The sequence below is a fragment of the Lycorma delicatula genome, chromosome 6 (genome assembly GCF_047948215.1).
Source record: "Lycorma delicatula isolate Av1 chromosome 6, ASM4794821v1, whole genome shotgun sequence".
Lineage (NCBI taxonomy): Eukaryota > Metazoa > Arthropoda > Insecta > Hemiptera > Fulgoridae > Lycorma > Lycorma delicatula.
In genome coordinates, this window is record NC_134460.1 from 1,051,990 (window position 1) to 1,072,768 (window position 20,779).

Below are 20,779 nucleotides of genomic sequence, written 5' to 3' on the forward strand. Positions count from 1 at the left end.
AAATTGCATAATTCTTTATTTTTTTAAAGATTAATGTAAATCAGTTTTTTTTAGTCTATATGTTTCTCAAAAAAAAAAAAAAATAAATAATTAAAAAACATTCAAATCAGTGAAAGTTTTTGCATGATTGGGAAAAAACTTTAGATTTATACATAAGTATGATGAGAAATTTCATAATAAAACATATTACAGCATAGCAGTGTTATAATGTAACATGTACTATTTTATTATACACAAACTGCATTTATTATACCCAACCTGGTCTACCTCTACCAGTTCTTATCTAACATAAAAAGAAATCTATATTAAACATTCTAAAAAATGTTTCTTATTTGAAACATATTTCATCTGCTTTAATTCTTCTTTGACATATTTTATCAGAAAGTTATCAATAAGGATTAATTTTTTTCACTTACTGCTTTGTTTTTTCCTTACATTTAGTACTTTCACAGAGATCCACAATTCATCAGAAAATTTTGTGGAGATTATATTACATCCCAACCCCATAGGGAAAGACCTTGTGACGTTACCGGTTGCCACACATCCCCCCTTCCAAGGGGCCAGATTATATTACACTGTTAAAATATGAAAAATAATAATATGCCTACCATCTTGGTTAATGATATGAAACGAAACCATATCTATTAATTCAAATAATAAGAAACAGCAAAAAAACTAATGATCAAGTAAAATTTAACATTACAAACAATACATTTAAGAAAACAATACATTTAATTTAAATTATTCAAATTTTGAATTAAAAATATGTAACCCAATTACAATATGAAAAACAAGAGTTCCACTATCTGCAACAGATCAGATCATAGCAGTAGCAGAATAGTTAATTTTATATCAGATACCAAGACAGTAAACATAAAGAAAGTTTTTTTTATTCTAAACTCTACATAACGAACAGACAGTAAATGTTTAAATAAATAATCATGGGATAAAACAACATGCAACAAGATAAAGTGAAAAACCTTCCTGTAAAAAATTTAAGCACATTTAAATATTAACTGCAGCCAGCAGCAGGATCAATTTACAAAGCAAGGTTAACATCTCTTAGAGCAACAGTTCAGTTAAATAACTTAACTCATTAACTTATAAAATATTAAAGAATAACTTACCCTAATTTCACGTTGATTTAAATAAAGAGTATTAACTATTGATCTTAAACCATCTTTCTCAGGATGACAAAAATTTAGAACACCAGGCCAAGATCGTAACAACGAAACAAGTACAAAATGCGTCCACTGCAGCTGTGTTTCAGTCGAGAAGTTAGTTTCACTAAAATAATAAAATTATAATAGGAAATAAATGTATAAAAATATTTTTTATTTTGTATATACAAAAAAAATTACACTGTTATCATCATAATTGAGGCAGAGGGATCTGGAAACCTCATTGCTATTTATCTTTAACACTGTAGTCTGCCAGCTGAGTGACTCTTAGGATAAGAGATTTTCTCTTACTAAGTGACAATGGCATGTGAGGGCAGATGGAGTTGGGGCACTGTATTATCCTTCGAATGAGAAAGAACTCTTAAAGGCAAACTACATTAAGGACAAAGATGGATATCCTTAAGAAATAACATGGCAGTCCAAAACTATGATAGACAATGACAAATAACAGTTACGCACATGAAAAATATCAAAATAATTATACTTATTTGCTTATAAATGCAATTTCATAAAATTACGAGGTCTGTTCAGAAAGTAGCCAAACTTTAAATTTTTAATCTTTTTTATTAATTTTACAGATTACTACCGGTCCTTGTCCCATTTTAAGTATTCCCCTCCCTTACTCACAACTTTTCCCTGTGGTGTTTCCACTGGTGAAGCAGTCCAGGATAGCTTCATTTGAAATGGCCTTTAAGGTCAGCGATGAATTTGTTTTAATGTCATAAACAGTCTCAAAATGGCGTCCTTTAATCACTGATTTTAATTTCAAAAATAAGAAAAAATCACAAGGAGCTAGGTTTGGCGAGTAGGAAGGCTGAGGAAGGACAGTCATCTAAATTTTGGTACAAAATTGACTAATTGACAGAGCTAAGTGTGTAGGAACATCGTTGTGGTGAAGGAACCATGAGTTGCCTTGCCATAATTCTGGTCTCCTTTTGTGGATTTTTACACATAACCATTGTAAAATGCTTTGACAGTACACACAGTTCACTATTTCACCTTGAGGCAAAAATTCAAAATGCACAATTCCATTAAAATCAAAAAATAAACAGAGAGCATCACTTTGACATTGGATTGAGACTTACATGCTTTCTTGGGGCATGGAGATCCTTTACCAATCTATTGTGATGATTAAACATTTTTCTTGATGTCATTGCCATATCCTAAACCCAGCTTTCATCTACCGTTATGATCCTTTGTGTAAATGTTTCACCATTAGTGGCTTGTTCAAGAAGTTGCCAATAAACGTCTACTCGATGTTCTTTCAGCTGTTCGGTCATCAAACGAGGAACAAACTTTGCTGGAACTCGATGCATGTTCAATTTTTCAGTCAAAATGTCATGTCATGATCTAATTGAGATGTTAACCTCTTCCGCAAATTCTCTGACAGTGAATCAGCGATTTGCATACACCAGATCGTTGATTTTCTGAACATGGGTGTCATCAGTTGAAGTCGAAGGCCTTCCTGGTAGATGGCCATCTTCAATTGACTGACTATTACTTTTAAATCATGAAAACTATTTGTAACATTGCATACAACCTACAGCATCATTTTCATAAACTTGTTTCTGTGAAAATCTTCTCCAGTTTTACGAAAAATTTTACATTATACTGTTGCCCCTGAAAATCATTACAAAAATTGTTACCAACACTTAAACACATTGCACTCGAATAACAACAACACGAAAACTAAATGAGATATCAACAATCCAAGAATATGTGATTACAGAGAAGGTTTTGCAGAACACAATGCTGCCAACCGCACATCAATAAATACCTCCATTGACATGTAATTAAAAATGTTCGGTTATTTTCTGAACTGTAATGTCTGTCAGCAGTGATTGCTTTTAATTATTTTTATTTTAATCACAACTGTCTGGTATAATTGGAAAGAAAACATCACATCTGCTGATTCCTTTCACTACACTTGAAGTAGATTCAGATGATAAAATTATTTTTTGTAATATTAAAAATAAGTAATATTTTATTCACCGATGACAACAGGAATGGGAAGAATGCTACTCTAGAATTTGCCTGGATGGATCAAAGGAAACACCATTGTAATATCTTGATAAAAACAACAGTTACAAATTACAAAATTAATTTTTTTAAATACTAAGAAATTGTAATAAAAAAATATGTAAATAAAATAAACAAATAAAATCATATAAAAAAATACCAATTTTTAAGACAGTAAAAATTGTCTGAACGTGTATTTTATACATATTAAACGATAACACAGACTTCAGTCTAGAAAAAAAAAATTGTATTAATTAGAAACTCATCCTAAAATTGGTGGTTCTGTAAGTTAAAATCAAGTTTTTTAACTTTTACAATGATTCATATATTTAAAAAAAAACAATGGAAGCATAATAAACCCAAAGTATCTAACTGGGCACAAGTAGATATTATTATAACTTTTTTCTTTATCTTATAAATCATTTAAAGTACTCATTACATCACTGAAAGTTTTAAAAGAGATATTATATTTCCCATAATAATATACATAGGTATAAAGGTAAAATAAATATTTAATAATAGTAAGTTTAACTCATTATTAAAATAATTTTAAGAAAAAGAATATAGTTTAATTTTATTGTGCAGAAAATCAAATTATGTTTGTTGGAAATGAGAAAAAATTTGATTATCCTAAGAGAATTAATCAACTAACAAGTTATCCAGAAATTACATATTATGAGCAGCAGAAATTTTATTACATAGAAAATAAATTACATCGATCAATTCATATGACATTCCACAGGTCACTGGACATCTAGTGCAGATTTACTGATTCTGGAAGCCAAGTCTTGTTCTGAAAATTTAATTTACTTACAGCTTATTCACGGCCACCATGTTACAATCTGCTGTTAATTTAAATCATCTGACATCAAAAACAAAATAGTGGCTGGAGACATATTACAGACAATATTTTAATAAGCTAAATTAAATTCAATTAATTAAAAAAATTTTAATTCATGTAAGTCTCATCTTGAGTAAGTCTCACTATTTATTTATTTTCCTACTTTCTAAACTATTACTGTTATAAAGTATAATTTTACTTCATTAAGTACAAGAATAATTTAAATATACTTAAATTATATTTAAATATATTATATTTATATATATTTAAATAATTTAAATATATAAACTATAAGTTTTTGAATTATAATAATCAACACAGATGCCCTGGAAACATTTTTTTTAAAAATAAGAACTCCTTTCATGCAACCTCTTAAATAAAAATAAGTAACCTTAACAATAAAAATAACTCTCCATTAAATTCTTGACTGATATATAGCAAATAAAAACTCTTCTAAGGTTATACTGGTTGTTTTTAAATTGATAAAAAAGATAATACATTTACCTTTTTATTCTACTAACAAAAGTTAAATGGAAAATAAACTGAAGTAGGGATATAATCAATTACTTATATAACAACCTATGTAATTATAATATCAACAACTATAATTAAATAAATTAAAAAATAATAAACTGAAAGAGTGAAAAAATATACAGAAATTATTTTATACACTAATAATATGATTGAAAACATAACTAAAACTTACAATAAAGAAACATTTAAAACAATATGCAAACCTAATAATTAAATAATAAAATATTCAAAAAAACAAAAATAATAATAAAAAAATAAACAATTTTTGTGGAATTTATAAAATTAAATGTAATGATAGTGGTAGTATTTATGTAGGAAAAACAAATAGATCCTTTAAAACTAGATTTCTTGAACATTATAGAAAACAGCTATTGCATGTCATCTATGGATTCATGTGATGTAAATAAATAAAAATCAAAAGCATTTTTAGAGAGTTTTTAAACTCACCTAGGTCTTCCAAGTGTATGTGGATCAGTATATGGTGAAGCTAAGCAATCAAAACTTATCATTGCTTTTATTCTTGTTTCTGGCTTATTAACTAGATATAGCAAAGCTCCAATTACAGTTTCACCGATGCGAGATGATGCTCCGACATTACAGTGCTCTAGTCAATGCCTTTACGCCACCGCTACTAATAAAAACTTCAGGATTCAATACACCTATAAAAAACACAAAATGGAAAACCTATAAACAAAAGATGGCTTAACAATCTTTTTTCAACGGGTGATCAACTCTGCAGTATTAAATAGTGAAGTAAATACTTATCATAAAAGTTTGAAATTATTGTACAAAACTGCTTATAACCTAATTTTAGTAATAAATCACACAGGACAAGTAAAATAATGAAAATATCAAAATTAGGCTGATATAAAGGTAGAGAGAACTTACTTGGATTAATGTACTGATAGAGCTAGAAATTAAAAAAAGCATCTTTATAACACCGTAGGAGAATTATTTTATGGTATGAAAACAAGAAAATTAAAACAAAGGAAAAATGTAACTTTGCAATATAGTTACTGGATAATAATCTTAAAAATTAGATGACTGATAAATCTAAAAGATATTTTAAAATGAATTAGACAAGAAACAGAAATTTATGAGAGAACTTATAAAAAATAGACGTGGTTGCAGGATAATGTAGCATTACATTCTTGGCGAGTTAATATTTTATTTGTACCAACAGATTCAATGGTTAAAAACTGCAAACTGAACAAAAAATACAATATTTATAAAACAGATAACTGAGGATATAGAGAAGATACCAAATATTTTTAGATCAACCCTTTTAGTAACAAGATCTTAAAGTACATACATACCGCTGTCACATTTAAATCACAAAGTAAGCTTCCAATGAAAAATGGAAAATATGAAATGACAGCTCTACTTAAAATTCATCTCCAGATGGTAAAAAAAAATCTATTCCAGCAGTATAAGGAAAGAATCCCTTTTTGAAATTTCAGGAATAATTTTCAACTGTTATTTTTCATTAAATGCATCCTAAGCAGGTAAATTATAAAACCACTTTGTAAAAAAGTGGGTGAAACATCTTGTACCCCATTCAAAATGAAAAAGAAAACATCCAAGTAAAGTTGTTTCTAATATTACTTTTTAACTGGTGAAATTTTTTATTAAATGCAACTTCAGTATCTAAATTTTAAAAAAATCACCATCACCAGGACGGTGGGTTTAATTTTTTAATCAATACCTTATTTTTAAGTACATTATTAGTAAGTAAGTAGTAAAAGCATATTTTTCATTAAAAATGAGCTGTTCACTGATAAATAATTCAAGTGAAAATATAACAGACAAGTAGTAATTCAATTATGCAAATTGCTAAGTTTGGTAAAAATTAGTTTATTTTCTTAAAAGAGGTTCTGCTATTCATTGCAGTCTCATATGAACTGAAAAACAAATGCAAATTAAAATAATGATGATAATTTTTCTTCAATTTGTATAAAATGTAAAGAAAATATGAAATTAAAAAAGCACTGTAACTTTAATTTCATACAATAAAGAGAGCATATATATGATGAACCTATTATTACATCATGACATTTGCATACAATGTAATTTATTTGCCACCAAATGATGAAATCCAAGGTCTATGTGCCTAAAAAAAATTCAGTAAAAGGCAATTTTCTTGTTTTTCACCCTCAAATGAAAAAAAAATAAATAAAAATAAATAAATAAAGAATTATTATTTTACATAAATAACTCAACGAGTGTACCCAGAACTGCTCGAATCATTCGATCACGTATATCAGGAGGTGTCATAGTAAGTGATACAAGACATCGTGCAAGACTGATTGGAAACTCAGCAGCATTTAAGGAAAGTAAACGTCATACAACACGTAGTGCTTGAGTCCTTTCACAATCATTATCCAGTAAAAAATATAAAGATCTATGGAAAAGAAAAACAAGCTTGAAATATATATATATATATATATATATATATATATATATATATAAATCGGTTTGCGCCTCCACGTTGGTTCGTCTGGATAACCAGTTAGAAACGTGGAGATTTCTACTGGTGAACTAAATCGGAATCACCTCTCTGGATCACATCCAGAGTTGTAACTCGGGAATTTATTCCCACCCAAGGCTGACTTGTCTTTGAAAGTCAAATATGGAAGGTCTTTTAAGAAAAAATCCACCGTCTGGTAAATACCAGAGAAGGCTGCACTCAGATCCAGTGGGCAGCTGCTTAAAAGATAACAATGAATCGGAGCGTTTGGAAACACCCAAAAACAACATAACTTCAAAATTGAGGATAAGACACAAGCAAATAAACTACATTGCCACTCACAACATTAATTCGCTAACTCAACCCGGCAAACTAAAAACTCTAACAGACATAATGGACAAACAAAATATCCTAATCGCAGGACTTAAAGAAATGAGAAACACCGATCGAGAGCCGTTTGAATCTCAGGGTTACAGAATTTACAAAGGAATCCCCGGGAAACGTGTGATGAAGAATTGCCCACAGTTCGGAACAGGATTTGCAATCAATCTTAAAATAATTGACTCGGTCGTAGAATTTAAGTCTTACTCCCCTAGGATTTCAACCTTAACCCTAAAATCAGCCGATAAATTCTACGCCATAATAAATGTCCATGCTCCCACCAATGACAAAAACAATCTTAAAAAAGATAGAGAAGAGATGGACAAATTCTGGGAACTTCTTGACCAAACTGCAAACAACGTAAATAAGACCCACACGAAGATTTTAATAGGGGACTTTAATGCCCAACTTGGTAAAGAACGAAGATATCGTGATATTATCGGAAAATGGCCTGCCCAAAAGAAAACTAACAAGAACGGCCAAAGACTTGTCGAATTTTGCAGAAACCATAATATGATCTCAAAATCCACCTATTTTATGAGAAAACCAAACAAATTGAAGACTTGGAAACACCCAGATTGGAAAAAAGGGGAATGGCAACTGGATCATGTTTGCATGGACCGGAATTATCACAAGGAGATTTTTAATGTAAAAGTCTTGAGAGGAACAGATACTGGATCGGACCGTTACTTAATTAAAGTTAAAATAAAATTCACCCCGCATAAAAAGAAAAAATCCCAACCTAAAAACAAAACAGCTTATGATCCACATAAATTAATAAACAATGCCATCTTTGAAGAAACAACAAAAAAAATCAAATTAACTAATAATTTAAAAGAACTGACATCCCGACTGAAAGAAATAGCTGAAGAACTAGCCCCTATAAACCCAAGAAAAAAACACCAATGGTGGAATGAAGAATGTGACAAAGCAGTCAAAGACCAACACCGGGCTTGGATCAACCACCAAACCCAGAAAACTGAAGAATCTAACCCTGAATTCACCAAACAAAGGAAAATAACTCAGAAAATTATAAGAGGAACCAAACGACAAGCCCAAAAAAACTTGATTCAGCAAATAGAAGAAAGTTCCAAGAAAACTAACTCCCGAGACTATTATAAAATTTTTGGTCAGGCTCTTCAAAGATATGAACCACCCACCCTTATGCTGAGAGGAAAAAAAGGAAATATGGCCCACACCAATAAAGAAAATGCTGAAATTTTGGCAGAAACCTTCAATAGACTCCTCAACTGTGACGACCCCCCAGAGCTTTTTGAGATTGACACTGAAACTCCAGTTAAAACTTCACCGGTAAATATCAACCCGCCAACAATTCAAGAAGTTCTCACAGCCTTAAATGAAATAAAAAACTACAAAGCAAGCGGAGAAGACCAGCTTTTCGCAGAACTCTGGAAACACTCATCAGTTTATTCAGTCAAAACTTCCCTACATCTATGCCTCGTGAAAATATGGAACAAAGAAAAACTTCCAGAACACTGGACCACAGCCCTCATCCATCCATTACATAAAAAAGGGGATAAAACTAATCCGGAAAACTACAGAGGCATATCTCTCCTGGATTGCACATACAAAATCCTGTCGAGAATCATATACAACCGATGCAAAGACCAACTTGAACTGGAACTTGGGGAATACCAAGGGGGATTTAGGCCATGGAGAGGTTGCCCGGAGCAAATAATATCCCTAAAACTTATGATGGACTTATATAAAAGACGGAAAAAACAACTAATAATCACCTTCGTCGACTTTAAAAGGGCCTATGATTGTATACACCGACCATCCATGCTGAATATTCTGAGAAACCTGGGCCTTCACCCTAAACTCGTAAACATGATATAATTAACTTTAACCAATACCCAGTCCAGAGTGAAATTCGGAGGTGAACTCTCTCAACCCTTCTACATAAAAACTGGATCGAGGCAAGGAGACGGCCTCTCACCACTCCTTTTTAACTGCGCCCTCGAATTTGTCATGAGAAAATGGTATGAAATAAATCCCAAAAATATAAAAACGGGTACTAAGAAAAACTCCATCGCACTAAATCGCCTAGGATTTGCAGATGACCTCGCTCTTTTAGCAAATAATATTCAAGAAGCCAAAACACAAATCATGAGCCTTCAAAACCTAGCACAAAAGATAGGGCTTCATATCTCTTTCGAAAAAACTGAACTGATGGCCATAGATCCTCTGGTAATAGAGCACATTACGGTAAACAATCAGAAAATTAAAATAGTAAAACAATTTAAATATCTAGGGGAAATAATAACTTATAATTTAAATGAAAAAGTGACATGGGAAAACAGGATAAATAAAATGATTAAATCCCAAAAATTAACTCGGTCAACATATAACAAAAAATGCCTTTCTGCTAAAACAAAACTTAAACATTATAAAACTGTAGTACAGCCAGAAGTCACCTACGGAAGCGAGACCCTTTTCAAAATCACTCAGAAAAACCGAATCGAAAAAATTCTGAAAATAGAGAGGAGAATTGTCAGAACGTGTATCAATAAAAAACACCAAAAAGAAGGCCAATGATGGATTGTGCCAAATGAGGTGGTGTATCGAGAAATAGAGCCTGTTACTGATACTATGCGGAAAAAAAGAATCTCTTTCTTCGGTCATCTCATAAGGACGCCGCAAACAAGACCGTCAAGAAATATCATTGAAAAGCTCTGGTTCCAAAAGCTAGAAGTAGGATGGATCAAAGAAATTAGAGAAGATATGAAAGAATTGGGAATTTCCCTGACCGACCTACAGAATAAAACTGGAAAAATTACAAAGCTAAAAGATAAAAGCATTAGATTTAAACAAAAGACAGACAAACGACAAAATACAACGAAGAGGGTGTTTACGGATGAAGAAAAGAAAGCAAGATCTGAACGGATGAAGAAATACTGGACAGCTCGAAAGAGTAAAATAACACGCTTTTCTCAGAAAAGATCCAACTAAAATTGACTTAAGTGGTTCCATGTTGGCCGTAAAAGCATAATAATAATATAATAATAATAAAAGAGAGCATATATATGATGAACCTATTATTACATCATGACATTTGCATACAATGTAATTTATTTGCCACCAAATGATGAAATCCAAGGTCTATGTGCCTAAAAAAAATTCAGTAAAAGGCAATTTTCTTGTTTTTCACCCTCAAATGAAAAAAAAATAAATAAAAATAAATAAATAAAGAATTATTATTTTACATAAATAACTCAACGAGTGTACCCAGAACTGCTCGAATCATTCGATCACGTATATCAGGAGGTGTCATAGTAAGTGATACAAGACATCGTGCAAGACTGATTGGAAACTCAGCAGCATTTAAGGAAAGTAAACGTCATACAACACGTAGTGCTTGAGTCCTTTCACAATCATTATCCAGTAAAAAATATAAAGATCTATGGAAAAGAAAAACAAGCTTGAAATATATATATATATATATATATATATATATATATATAAATCGGTTTGCGCCTCCACGTTGGTTCGTCTGGATAACCAGTTAGAAACGTGGAGATTTCTACTGGTGAACTAAATCGGAATCACCTCTCTGGATCACATCCAGAGTTGTAACTCGGGAATTTATTCCCACCCAAGGCTGACTTGTCTTTGAAAGTCAAATATGGAAGGTCTTTTAAGAAAAAATCCACCGTCTGGTAAATACCAGAGAAGGCTGCACTCAGATCCAGTGGGCAGCTGCTTAAAAGATAACAATGAATCGGAGCGTTTGGAAACACCCAAAAACAACACAACTTCAAAATTGAGGATAAGACACAAGCAAATAAACTACATTGCCACTCACAACATTAATTCGCTAACTCAACCCGGCAAACTAAAAACTCTAACAGACATAATGGACAAACAAAATATCCTAATCGCAGGACTTAAAGAAATGAGAAACACCGATCGAGAGCCGTTTGAATCTCAGGGTTACAGAATTTACAAAGGAATCCCCGGGAAACGTGTGATGAAGAATTGCCCACAGTTCGGAACAGGATTTGCAATCAATCTTAAAATAATTGACTCGGTCGTAGAATTTAAGTCTTACTCCCCTAGGATTTCAACCTTAACCCTAAAATCAGCCGATAAATTCTACGCCATAATAAATGTCCATGCTCCCACCAATGACAAAAACAATCTTAAAAAAGATAGAGAAGAGATGGACAAATTCTGGGAACTTCTTGACCAAACTGCAAACAACGTAAATAAGACCCACACGAAGATTTTAATAGGGGACTTTAATGCCCAACTTGGTAAAGAACGAAGATATCGTGATATTATCGGAAAATGGCCTGCCCAAAAGAAAACTAACAAGAACGGCCAAAGACTTGTCGAATTTTGCAGAAACCATAATATGATCTCAAAATCCACCTATTTTATGAGAAAACCAAACAAATTGAAGACTTGGAAACACCCAGATTGGAAAAAAGGGGAATGGCAACTGGATCATGTTTGCATGGACCGGAATTATCACAAGGAGATTTTTAATGTAAAAGTCTTGAGAGGAACAGATACTGGATCGGACCGTTACTTAATTAAAGTTAAAATAAAATTCACCCCGCATAAAAAGAAAAAATCCCAACCTAAAAACAAAACAGCTTATGATCCACATAAATTAATAAACAATGCCATCTTTGAAGAAACAACAAAAAAAATCAAATTAACTAATAATTTAAAAGAACTGACATCCCGACTGAAAGAAATAGCTGAAGAACTAGCCCCTATAAACCCAAGAAAAAAACACCAATGGTGGAATGAAGAATGTGACAAAGCAGTCAAAGACCAACACCGGGCTTGGATCAACCACCAAACCCAGAAAACTGAAGAATCTAACCCTGAATTCACCAAACAAAGGAAAATAACTCAGAAAATTATAAGAGGAACCAAACGACAAGCCCAAAAAAACTTGATTCAGCAAATAGAAGAAAGTTCCAAGAAAACTAACTCCCGAGACTATTATAAAATTTTTGGTCAGGCTCTTCAAAGATATGAACCACCCACCCTTATGCTGAGAGGAAAAAAAGGAAATATGGCCCACACCAATAAAGAAAATGCTGAAATTTTGGCAGAAACCTTCAATAGACTCCTCAACTGTGACGACCCCCCAGAGCTTTTTGAGATTGACACTGAAACTCCAGTTAAAACTTCACCGGTAAATATCAACCCGCCAACAATTCAAGAAGTTCTCACAGCCTTAAATGAAATAAAAAACTACAAAGCAAGCGGAGAAGACCAGCTTTTCGCAGAACTCTGGAAACACTCATCAGTTTATTCAGTCAAAACTTCCCTACATCTATGCCTCGTGAAAATATGGAACAAAGAAAAACTTCCAGAACACTGGACCACAGCCCTCATCCATCCATTACATAAAAAAGGGGATAAAACTAATCCGGAAAACTACAGAGGCATATCTCTCCTGGATTGCACATACAAAATCCTGTCGAGAATCATATACAACCGATGCAAAGACCAACTTGAACTGGAACTTGGGGAATACCAAGGGGGATTTAGGCCATGGAGAGGTTGCCCGGAGCAAATAATATCCCTAAAACTTATGATGGACTTATATAAAAGACGGAAAAAACAACTAATAATCACCTTCGTCGACTTTAAAAGGGCCTATGATTGTATACACCGACCATCCATGCTGAATATTCTGAGAAACCTGGGCCTTCACCCTAAACTCGTAAACATGATATAATTAACTTTAACCAATACCCAGTCCAGAGTGAAATTCGGAGGTGAACTCTCTCAACCCTTCTACATAAAAACTGGATCGAGGCAAGGAGACGGCCTCTCACCACTCCTTTTTAACTGCGCCCTCGAATTTGTCATGAGAAAATGGTATGAAATAAATCCCAAAAATATAAAAACGGGTACTAAGAAAAACTCCATCGCACTAAATCGCCTAGGATTTGCAGATGACCTCGCTCTTTTAGCAAATAATATTCAAGAAGCCAAAACACAAATCATGAGCCTTCAAAACCTAGCACAAAAGATAGGGCTTCATATCTCTTTCGAAAAAACTGAACTGATGGCCATAGATCCTCTGGTAATAGAGCACATTACGGTAAACAATCAGAAAATTAAAATAGTAAAACAATTTAAATATCTAGGGGAAATAATAACTTATAATTTAAATGAAAAAGTGACATGGGAAAACAGGATAAATAAAATGATTAAATCCCAAAAATTAACTCGGTCAACATATAACAAAAAATGCCTTTCTGCTAAAACAAAACTTAAACATTATAAAACTGTAGTACAGCCAGAAGTCACCTACGGAAGCGAGACCCTTTTCAAAATCACTCAGAAAAACCGAATCGAAAAAATTCTGAAAATAGAGAGGAGAATTGTCAGAACGTGTATCAATAAAAAACACCAAAAAGAAGGCCAATGATGGATTGTGCCAAATGAGGTGGTGTATCGAGAAATAGAGCCTGTTACTGATACTATGCGGAAAAAAAGAATCTCTTTCTTCGGTCATCTCATAAGGACGCCGCAAACAAGACCGTCAAGAAATATCATTGAAAAGCTCTGGTTCCAAAAGCTAGAAGTAGGATGGATCAAAGAAATTAGAGAAGATATGAAAGAATTGGGAATTTCCCTGACCGACCTACAGAATAAAACTGGAAAAATTACAAAGCTAAAAGATAAAAGCATTAGATTTAAACAAAAGACAGACAAACGACAAAATACAACGAAGAGGGTGTTTACGGATGAAGAAAAGAAAGCAAGATCTGAACGGATGAAGAAATACTGGACAGCTCGAAAGAGTAAAATAACACGCTTTTCTCAGAAAAGATCCAACTAAAATTGACTTAAGTGGTTCCATGTTGGCCGTAAAAGCATAATAATAATATAATAATAATAAAAGAGAGCATATATATGATGAACCTATTATTACATCATGACATTTGCATACAATGTAATTTATTTGCCACCAAATGATGAAATCCAAGGTCTATGTGCCTAAAAAAAATTCAGTAAAAGGCAATTTTCTTGTTTTTCACCCTCAAATGAAAAAAAATAAATAAAAATAAATAAATAAAGAATTATTATTTTACATACATAACTCAACGAGTGTACCCAGAACTGCTCGAATCATTCGATCACGTATATCAGGAGGTGTCATAGTAAGTGATACAAGACATCGTGCAAGACTGATTGGAAACTCAGCAGCATTTAAGGAAAGTAAACGTCATACAACACGTAGTGCTTGAGTCCTTTCACAATCATTATCCAGTAAAAAATATAAAGATCTATGGAAAAGAAAAACAAGCTTGAAATATATATATATATATATATAAATCGGTTTGCGCCTCCACGTTGGTTCGTCTGGATAACCAGTTAGAAACGTGGAGATTTCTACTGGTGAACTAAATCGGAATCACCTCTCTGGATCACATCCAGAGTTGTAACTCGGGAATTTATTCCCACCCAAGGCTGACTTGTCTTTGAAAGTCAAATATGGAAGGTCTTTTAAGAAAAAATCCACCGTCTGGTAAATACCAGAGAAGGCTGCACTCAGATCCAGTGGGCAGCTGCTTTATCACCATTTTCATCAGTTATAATTTTAACAAATCCATTTAAATAACTAATTTGATGACTTTCTGAAACACCATGTTTTTTTGATACACTGATCAATATCTCCTTTACATTTTCAGCAACTCCTAGAGAACAAATAGAATTGATATTTATAAAACAAAATTATTTATACAATATTAGGGAATTATTGGTACTCATTTATTGCGAAGTGAGTAAAACATTTTTATTTTACCAAAGTATTAATTTGTACACAGTTTGTTGTTTATGAATATATTCCTGATGACACACAAACTTATTCATAATACCTAACCTGTTATACCTACCTTGTCATGAGACCTACCAACCATATCACTCAAAGATCAAGCAGAACTTAACATTTTAAGATTCATATTAATGGATACACAACCCGATCACTGACTTATTCCTTTGGTAAATAAATAGAAATAAGAACAAAGAAATGAAATTAAATACATGTTACACTAAAATATAAGAGAAAAATACACTTAAAAATATAAGTACACAATTCTTGAAAGCTTGGTACCTAGCCTTGTAAAAAGTGGAGAGAGAATATGGATCAAGAGGAATGAAAAAAACCATGAAGGTTTTGAAATTTGGTTATAATACGAAAAGGAGAAAACAAAATGAAATTATAGAATAAGAAATGAGAGAAGCATTAAGGAGAAGGGGGAGGTATCTGTTGAAAGATATTAAAAAAGTAAAATGTTATTTTCAATCATATGTTGTAGAGGCACCTTTCAGAGAAGAATTGTAAAAGGGAAAAGAGAATGAAAAAGGACTAATACCAGGGTCATTTGGAGAGTTCTCAGCTTGACAAAGAGATGATGCAATTATGACCAAATCACTATGTTTTTATCAAGTATGATCCTTTAGATGGTGGGCTGCAATGTTTCAGCAGATGCATACGTTTCATCTTTGTAGTGAATAAGCAATGGAAATAAGTTCTGACATTTACTAAAAAATGGATAAAATTGATGATCGAGTTGCTATAAAGAACTTTTATAAAAGATTTAATCCCAACAGACATATAAAAAAAGTTCATTTTTACAGGATTCTTCCCCTTTGTTTTCGTTGGTAAAAAAAGCAAGCTTCTGAATTTTAATGTGGTCCGTACATCTGTCCAAGATGATGAATGATCAGTGCAACCAAAAACAGTTACCAACAAAATGCCTCAAGAAATCACAACACCATATTAAATGACTGATAACATGACTGAAAGTATGCAAGCTGGATGACATTGCAAATATCTAAATAGACTGTGTCTATTTCTATTTTATTAAATATTTTGGATGTGAAAAAGCTTTTTACTCTATGGAAAAGTTATTTTAGGTCAAATTTATTAACAGTTGACCAAAAAAGCAATTGACTGAACACTTCTGAAAGGTGTTTAGACTTATTTAAACTGGATTTTGCTGAGTTTCTTCATTTTATAACAGTAAATAACTGATAGATACACCATTACATGCTAAACACCAAACAGAAGTCAAAACCGGAGTGCGAGTGGGTGAAAGTGCGCCAAAGAAAGCGAAAACGGGTTTTCCAATTGTGGGAATAGTTATGGCTACAAGTTTTGGTTTTCTTATAGAGTGGTTCTATTAAACTTCCTGTAAAAAGGCAAGACCATCACCAGGGAGTATTATGCTTCACTATTAGACCAATTGAAGGTTGTTATTCAGGCTGAACAGCCACACTCGCAAAAAAGAAAATGCTCTTTCACCATGATAATGGGCCTGCTAACATGTCTCCAGTTGTAGCTGCAAAATTTCATGATTTACATTTCAAATTGCTTCCACATGGACCATATTTCCCAGATTTGGTTCCCAGGGATTACTTCCTCTTTCCAAACCTGAAAATATGGCTCCCTGGACAAAAATTTACATTAAATGATGAGGTCAAAGCTGACATGCGCTCATTTTACAGAGTCGGACAAATCCTATTACGTTGAAGGTATTAAAAAGTTGGAATGTCATTGATCTATATATATCAAATTGCAAAATGGCTATGTTGAAAATCTTTTTTTAATTTCTGATAAGTTTTGTGTTTTCTTTGTCAGACCAAGAACTTTTCAAATGGCCCTCATATACACATATAAATCAAAAAATCATATAAATCACATATTAGATTGTTTACAGAATTTTTTTCTGATGATGAATACTTTGATAATTGTTTATTATTCTATTTTATTTAATATTCTTCTTCTATTTTTTCTAATATTTTAAATTATCAAAAATACCTCAGTTTAAGAATATATAGGTAGTTTAAGTAATATATATATAGGATAATACATTTAGTAAGAATATTTAAAAATAGTTTTAAAGTTCACAAAGACAAAATAATGTTATTCCTGTGATCATATGCCATTATTATCTATCAATATATCTATGTTATAGCACTTCAGCAGAATGCTCACAATTGGGGGTTATTATTTCAATATCAATCATAATTAGAATATGAATACAACTAAAGACCCTACCTAACTAAGCACTAACAGGGGTCAGCTACACAACAACGTGATTGTCTCCCCAGTACTCTACTCTTCTTTCACCAGTCAAACAAGTGCGTATCCAGTTACTATGCATAGTTAATTTTGTTGGATTATACTATTATGAATATTAACAAAATATTAAAATTCTGTTCTATCTTTTCTTCATACAATATTGTATATCCCTTTGTTAGATTTGCGTAATTTTTGTCAGTATTCACGTAAATTAATTACCTCAATAATAATTCATTAACTATATTTACTTATCACTCGTCAGTATTCAGTAACATGATATGCACAATTAATTGTTTAAAAATGTTGTCCTTATGATTTACTTGTAATAATGAAAAAGGCATAAAAAACTAAAATCATATAGAATGATATAAAATGTGAATACTAATTTACTACAGACATAGATCTACTTATAATTACAGATAACGCTGATACATTTGCTATAGGAAGTTTACAATGCTAAGTGGCTAGCAATCAACATTATTAACTAATTATTATAAATTACATATTACTAGCTGTAAGTTATTTCAAAACATTCCCAAGTTTAATTAAACTCATACATCGGGGTTTAAAAGTAATTATACACTTTTATTTGATTTTCTATTAAGATATTAAAAAAAGACAAAATAATATTAAAGTAACAATATAACTTTTAATCATATAGATCCTTCTGATGACTGCTGGGTAACAAGATGAAGAAACAATAATGTATTTTTAAAAACACTAAAAATACTTATTTTACTTATATCTGTTGACCCTGGGTTTCAATCATTGATCGTGCACCTAATCTTATATCTCAGATTCAGTATTTTAGCATTACAGAAACTCAATCCTTTTTTATTTCTTTTATATGAATATTTTAATGAATTTTTACATTACTTTGACTTATTTCAGGTACATTAAATGTAGCAGACAGAGTATAATTAAGAAAAATCTCAGTTCAGATGTTAAAAAAATAAAACAGGAAAAAGAAAAATTAAGACTGTTAAAATACTGACGCAGCATATTTAAACATAAACTTGAAGACTAAGATGTAAGTACTAACATTCATGAGTACATAATCTTGTGTTTTTATATAATACTACAATGTATAGGTTTCTGTACAAAAAACCTAAAATAAATAACTCTGCGATTTAATAATGCGAACAATCTACATTCCAGAAATAAAACATCTTAGTTCCACATCCAAAATATGTTTTTCCATAGCTTCACACAACTAAACACAGTAAAACACTAAAATTATTGAATAAAAATAAAATTACTACCGCTGATGTAATTTTTAAAGAAAATCTATAAAAAAAAACCTAAGAATACTAATTGGTTAGGCTTGTGTAACCAACAAAATTTAGTATGTTATTATAGAAAACAAACAGCAAATTCACATCTAACATTCAAGAAAACATTGAAAAAACCAACATACCTCTACTAGGATCCAATTTTATTCTTTTATCGGTGCCAGTGGAACCTGAAAAAATACAAACAATATAACCATACTGAACGAAACACAAAACGAATACTTTTAATCACAGAAATAACAAATAATTAAAAAAATTACCTCTAGTTCCACGACTAGAAAGAATATTTCTAACCATCCAACTGGAAACCCCCATAATTCATTAATTATACTATCGATTAATTATACTATCGATATTATACTATCGATTAACCGAATAAAACGATTGCATTCCAATTACAAGAAAAAATTTGTCAGTAAACATACTGAAAGATAAATTGCTCATAAATGAATCGTTTCTTTCGTGACGTAAATGACGAATGATAGGATTGGATTGATAGTAAAGGTAGTTACTTTTATTCGGATTTGAATACTAGATCGTGGATACCGGTTTCTTTGGTGGTTGGGTTTCAATTAACAATACATCTCAGGAATGGTCGAATTGATACTGTACAAGACTACAGTTCATTTACACTCATACATATCATCCTCTTAAGTAATACCTGAACGGTAATTCCCGGAGGCTAAACAGGAAAAAGAAATGGTAACTACTTTCATCCGGAGGCCCTGGGTTCTAATCCCGGTCAGGCATGCCATTTTCAGACACACTACAAATCATTCATCTCATCCTCTGAAGCAATATCTAACAGTGAACCTGGAGGTTTACAAAAAAAAAAGATTGCTAAGTACGCAATAAGTTCTATTTTTAAGGCTAAAACTCATTATTATGCTCACTAACTTCCATGTAAAATAAAACTAAGAATGATTTTAGAGGCAGAAAATGCTGAAAAGTTGTAACATCGTTATAACTTATTTATTGGGAGCAATTTGTGATATTGTTGTCAACTAACATGAATTACATATACTTCTGAAAAAGACAAAAGTAATTCTCAAGAATACCAAGAATCCTGTACTAATTATAAGTGGAAAGTGAGGACAGATGTGACAACTTTACAAAATATTTTTAGCTTTCTTAATTAAATCAAATATGCTGTCACACAACAGCATATCAAGCTCACCAAAGTAAGATGCTACTTGTCACCACAAGCCACATCTCCACTCTTTTCAATACAAAGATTGCCTGGGTATTTAATATCATCATTTTCAGAGAATGGATCACAAAAATACAAATAGTCAAGAACAAAAAAAAAACAAATAAACTGAAGATACCAACCTAATAAACATATGGGGTAAAAAAACCTATTTTTTATGTTTGAATAATATTACCTATTGTTAAAAAGGCAATAAATACATAAAATGTTTAACCGAAACTAGTAACGAATTTAATTTTGAGCAAAATGGTGTAAGATAAGCTGAATAAAACAAAGAAAAGTTAGAATTTTATTTACAAACAGTACATTATTATATTTGTCAGAAAAGTACTTATTTAATGTAAACAAAACCCATCCATATAAGCACGGACGAACGGCGACTCCACAGCGGGCTGTCTATCCTCCCTTCGTTTCCTGCTGTTTTCCCTCAATATCCCCATTATGTATTTTGATATTACCTCGAAGGTTTTGGTCCCGGAAGTATTGTAGACACTATATCCTGTGTGTTTAACTTTCCCGTCTTCCCATCATAGTCATTCCTTTGCACAATCCACCTCTGGCAGTCGAAGGCCACGTGCTCCAGAGTATCTCTTCACCGCAATAAGAGCAGGTATCATCTTTTACCCTCCTCCTACTATGCAGGTATACCCTGAACATACCATGGCCGGTCAGGAATTGGATGAGCCAAAAATTTAGCTCATCGAATCCCCTCTCTTATCAGCTGATACGTCCACCTACCCTTACTTGACGTGTCCCAACTTTTCTGC

General features: G+C 32.0%; 1 pseudogene; it reads right to left on the reverse strand.

The window, feature by feature from the left end:
* Positions 1-14,582, reverse strand: part of LOC142326530 (rapamycin-insensitive companion of mTOR-like) — a 62,270-nt pseudogene extending 47,688 nt beyond the window's left edge.
* Between the last annotated feature and the right edge of the window lie 6,197 nt (positions 14,583-20,779).